Here is a 5,469-nt window from a genome sequence, read left to right on the forward strand (position 1 = left end):
GCTTACTGACCATTAGAAGTTACAATGGACCCGTCCCCCTCAAAAGCTACTTAAGACTTGGGTTGAAAGTTATGGCCATTACAGTGCCTCTGCAGTCATTCAGCCTTATGACTGACTGCAGGGGTGCAGCAGTGGGCTCCCCCACCTATCTTCCCCCCCCACCCCACTCTGCCAGATCCTGGCAAACCTTGGATCCAGTGGTGGGATTCAAATTTTTTTACCAATGGTTCTGTGGGCATGGTTTGGTGGGCGTGGCAGGGGAAGGTTACTGCAAAATCCCCATTCCCTCCCCACCCCACTAACCTGCTTTCCAGCTCCGTTCCCCTGTGCAGGACAACAAAAAAAGACCCAGCCAATCACCTGGCATTCAATGGGAGGCAGAGAATAGATGGGGAAGGGGGCCAGTCAGAGGTGGTATTTGCTGGTTCTATGAACTACTCAAAATTTCTGCTACTGGTTCTCCAGAACGGATCAGAACCTGCTGAGGTTCTGCTTGGGTCTACTTTCTGCCCCACCCCTCCAATCAGGTCCCCACAGGCTCCATTACGGTTGTAGGTCAAGGTTGTAGGTCAAGAACTCTTCACCAACTCTGCCTGGGGACCAGCAGAGAATTGGATGGTTATGTGAAATGCTATTTTTCTAGCTCATGGATATGAGATAAGTGTCCAAAGGAGAAAGCTAGGGATACTTAAAGGTCATATATGACAGTCACTTTTTGTTCTAATGGCTAGGGCATGGGACTAGAAACCAGGAAAGGGTGAGTTCCAGTTCTGCCTTAGATACAAAACCAGCTGTGGAACCTTGGGCCAGTCCCTTTCTCGCAGCCCTAAGAAGGAGGCAATGACAAATCCCTTCTGGAAAACCTTGCTAAGAAAACTGCAGGGACTTATTCAGGCAGTCTCCATGAATTGGGTACAATTGAAGAGAAGGGGGGTGGGCAAGATCATATATATTGTAAAACGCTTCACTTGGAAACTATTTGGATTAGATTAGATTAGATTAGATCAGATCAGATCAGATTGGATTCTTGCCAACAAAAGTGCGTATAGTCAAGGCTATGGTTTTCCCAGTTGCAATGTATGGCTGTCAAAGTTGGACCATAAGAATCTTGAACGCCAAAGACTGGAGGCCTTTGAACTCTGGTGCTGGAGAAGACTCCTGTGAGTCCCTTGGACTGCAAGGCGATCCAACCGGTCCGTCCTGGAGGAGATCAACCCTGGCTGCTCTTTAGAAGACCAGATCCTGAAGATGAAACTCAAAGACTTTGGCCACCTCATGAGAAGGAAGGACTCACTGGAGAAGAGCCTAATGCTGGGAAAGATTGAGGGCAAAAGAAGAAGAAGGGGACAGCAGAGAATGAGGTGGCTGGATGGAGTCACTGAAGCAGTCGGCGTGAGCTTAAATGGACTCTGGAGGACAGCAAAGCCTGGAGGAACATTGTCTATGGGGTCGCGAAGAGTCAGACACGACTTAACGACTAACAACAATATTAGATTAGATTAGATTGCTCTTTTTCCCTGAAAATATATATAGTTAGTCCTTGACTTATGACCCATGACCTGGATTTGAAGTTCTGATAGTCGTCCCCCCCCCTGCCAGTTATGTGAATGCACTCTGGTTGCTTAGCAAATGACCTGCATTTTATGATGGTTTTGCTGAAAACCAGAAGTTACATCTGGTTTTTGGCAAACCGCAACCATAGCAAACTATTGGCTTAATGACAGTGAATTTGCTTAATAAGCACAGTGATTTGCTTAGTGAGCACTGCAAAAGATGTCGTAAAATTGGGTCAGTCACCGACCAACTCGCTTTATGGCTACCACCAGTTATGACTATGGTGGGGCAGGCTTCCTTATGGTCGTAACTCAAGGATTATCTGTATACACTGCATCTGATTAGTAGTTGAATTCTGGTTAGTAACTGATACCCTCACACTTCTCCCATGACACACTGACAAAAGATGAGCCATGGTAATTCCACCATCACTGTTTGAAACCCCCTCCCACTACACTCCAACAGGCTGAGGTAACTGTCAGAGGGGTTCCTTGATGTTAAAACCAGCACTGAAATCAACAGAGCTTCTCCCCACTTACCACCATTTCAGCCTCTTGAATTTGCTGGTTTCTGCTGCCATCTACTGCCTCTCTTGTTTTCCAGAGACTAATGTGTGAACACATTAGACACCCCGAATTTCTATGTAATATTGCATATCTGGATTGCAGAAAGCTGATCATCCCCTAGATGGCAGCGAGGACAAACAGGAAGCTCTAGCTTGTGGTTGCCACCTGTTGGACATCTGGATTTTTGCAGCCTAGATGCATTTATCTATTTAAATAGAGATGTTATTGCTATTGTTACTGTTTGAATAATATTGTCAATGATACCTCCTTCCCTGCTGCACAATGCCATTCCTGGCCGAGATGTTTAGCCTCATCTCCAGATGGACATTTTTAGTGGTTAGAGTAAGTTCAGGATGCTTTTGGGGAGGAAGGGGTCAGGCACACCTTGGGAATTTGTGACCACTATGACAATCATGGGTTTATCCCCAAGACATCAGGGGCCCACTCTCCTAATCTAGGAATGGCAGTTCTTGTTCATCAGACAGAGTTCTGTAAAGCTTTCCTGGTCAAAGCAATCGCTGTGAGTCAAGAAGATTTTGAAGTCATAAGAGTAGCTCTGCTGATGGTCATGCATGACTTGGTCACCTCTCAACTGGACAATTGCAATGTGTTCCAAATGGCACTGACCTTGGAGATCTCTTGGAAGCTGCAAATAATTCATCCTGCAGAATCCTGAATTGTTCTAGGTGCCTCTTTCCTTTTATATTGACCCATATACATTCTAGAGGGGTTTTATCTTTGATCATGTACATTTCTGTAGATATGTCATAATGTCTTACATATGGTGCAACTCTGCCTTCTCTTTTTGTAGATCTGTTTCTTCTGAACAATTTGTATCCATCCATCAGTACATTCCAGTCATGGGGTTTCATCCCACTAGGTTTCCACAATGACAACTATGTCATACCTACCCTCATGTACTATTGCTTCTAGTTCACCCTGTTTGTTCCCCAAGCTTTGAACACTTGTATATAAGTACTTAAGACTGTTATGCCTGTCGCTGGGCATGTTTCGTATATCTCCTACTAGTTGTTGAGTTTTCCCAAAGCACCTGAGAGCAGGACAAGAAGTAAGGGTGGAAACTAATCAAGGAGAGAAGCAACCTAGAACTAAGGAGAAATTTCCTTACAGTTAGAACAATTAACCAGTGGAACAACTTGCCTCCAGAAGTTGTGAATGCTCCAACGCTGGAAGTTTTGAAGAAGAGATTGGACAACCATTTGTCTGAAAAGATATTGGTTTCCTGCCTAAGCAGTGGGTTGGATTAGAAGACCTCCAAGGTACCCTTCCAACTCTTGTTATTCTATTCTATTCCATTTTTTCCCCTCATCACTCCCTACCTCATTGTTAGATATGTTGTCTTGGGATTTATGATTGGTTTTGTGTTCTAAAAATTCTAAAGGTTGGTCATCTTCCCCCCTCTCAATTTTAGTTTAAAATCCTTCTGATGAGTTGGACCAGTCTTTTTCCAGGTACATTGTCCCCTGTTTTCATGAGGTACAACCCAAGTCTTGCCAAGAGTCCTTCGTAGAGTCCATGGTTCCTCTTATTGGGATAATGTACATCTTGGGAATTGCACTGGTTATCAGTTAACTTCCAGGTGCAATTCAAGATGTTCCTTCTGTTCCTTTTAGAGCTCTACTGGGTATCTTTGGGATCTCCTGCTCCCAATAGTATCTGCCTGTCCAATGAGATCTAAAAGTAAGATCCCCATTAAGGATCATCAAAGTTGGCCTTTGCCATAACTGCCATGGAAAAAATCTCTCATATTTGCACCAATCCTCTTGACGTTTAAAAAATACTCTGAGAGCTAACTTATACCGTGTTTCTCACATAATAAGGCCGGGCCTTATTTTTTTTTGAGCCCCGAAAAAACGGCTAGGCCGTCTTTTCGGGGTAACTTAATTTCCCCCTTTCATCCTCATCTAGAGCGCCCCACGGGCAGCCTCGCCACCAGCCGCTCCTAACGGGCGATCATGGCGAGCGCAGAGAGCTCCCTACTCCCACCAAACACCTTTGCTGCAGACCCAAGACCTTTGGCACCTGCCTCTGTTGCTTTCCCTTCTGCCCATTCCGCTGCCGTTTGGAGCTGCCTCTGCCGTTTGGAGCTGCCTCTGCCATTTGGAGCCGCCGCCGCTTGAAGCTGCCGCTTCGCGTTTGGAGCACTACCGCTGTTTGAAGCACCACCGCCACTCCAAACACGGCGGCAGCTCCAAACACGAAGCGGCAGCTCCAAACGTGAAGGCGGCACTCCAAACGGCGGCGGCGGCTCCAAATGGCAGAGGCAGCTCCAAACATGGAAGCGGAGCCACCACTGCCGCTTGGAGCTGCCGCCGCTGTTTGGAGTGCCGTTGGAGCTGCCTCTGCTGTTTGAGCTGTCTCTGCGTTTGGAGCCGCCGCCGTCACGTTTGAAGCTGCCGCTTCCACGTTTGGAGCACTACCGCTGTTTGAAGCACCACCGCCACTCCAAACACGGCGGCAGCTCCAAACGCGGAAGCGGCAGCTCCAAACGTGACAGCGGCACTCCAAACGGCAGCGGCGGCTCCAAACGGCAGAGGCAGCTCCAAACGGCGGCGGCAGCTCCAAACGGCAGAGGCAGCTCAAACGGCGGCGGCGGCTCCAACGGCACTCCAAACGGCGGTGGTAGCTCCAACGGCACTCCAAATGGCAAGTCCCCCACCCTTCCCTATTTTGCATGTTTTAAACTAGGCCTAAATTTGGGGGAGGGGCTTAATTTGATTTTATGCCTAGAAAACATGCTGGGTCTTCCTATTGGTGGAGGCCGTATTGTTGGAGAAACACGGTAGGTAGCTTTTAGGATCTCGTTGAAGAGTTGACATTCATTCATTACATTAAGTGATGATTAGCTTTTTAGTATAAATATTATATTCCTTAACATAATGTAATGTGATCAGGTAATTTACACTGTAATATTGTAACACCCAGTGTTGTTGTCCTTTTAAGCTATTTATTGGACTGGAGTGTATTCAGCTTAGAGAAGTTGTAACTGAGGCATTCCACCATAAACCTGAGTAATAAATAATAAACACCGAGTCCAGATTCACACACTTTACTGAAATTTCACATGATTGGTCTGATTTTGGCTTAAGGGCTTTGTGAATCTAGATCCATGTTTCAAAACCTTGGCGACTTTTAAGTTATGCAGATTTCAAGTCCTAGAAATCTTCAGCCAGCTGGAACATGCTAGATTAGGACTTAAAGAACCTGCAACCCAGTGGTGGTATTCAGCCGGTTCACACTGGTTTGGGCAATCCGGTTGTTAAATTACCCATCCCCTGCTATCAAAGTGGATCCTGGGTGCTGCACTGCACTGCAATGGAGAAACAGG

Source organism: Notechis scutatus, chromosome 3 (genome assembly GCF_049901735.1).
Source record: "Notechis scutatus isolate UNSWTSFEM ecotype Mainland chromosome 3, rNotScu1.2, whole genome shotgun sequence".
Lineage (NCBI taxonomy): Eukaryota > Metazoa > Chordata > Lepidosauria > Squamata > Elapidae > Notechis > Notechis scutatus.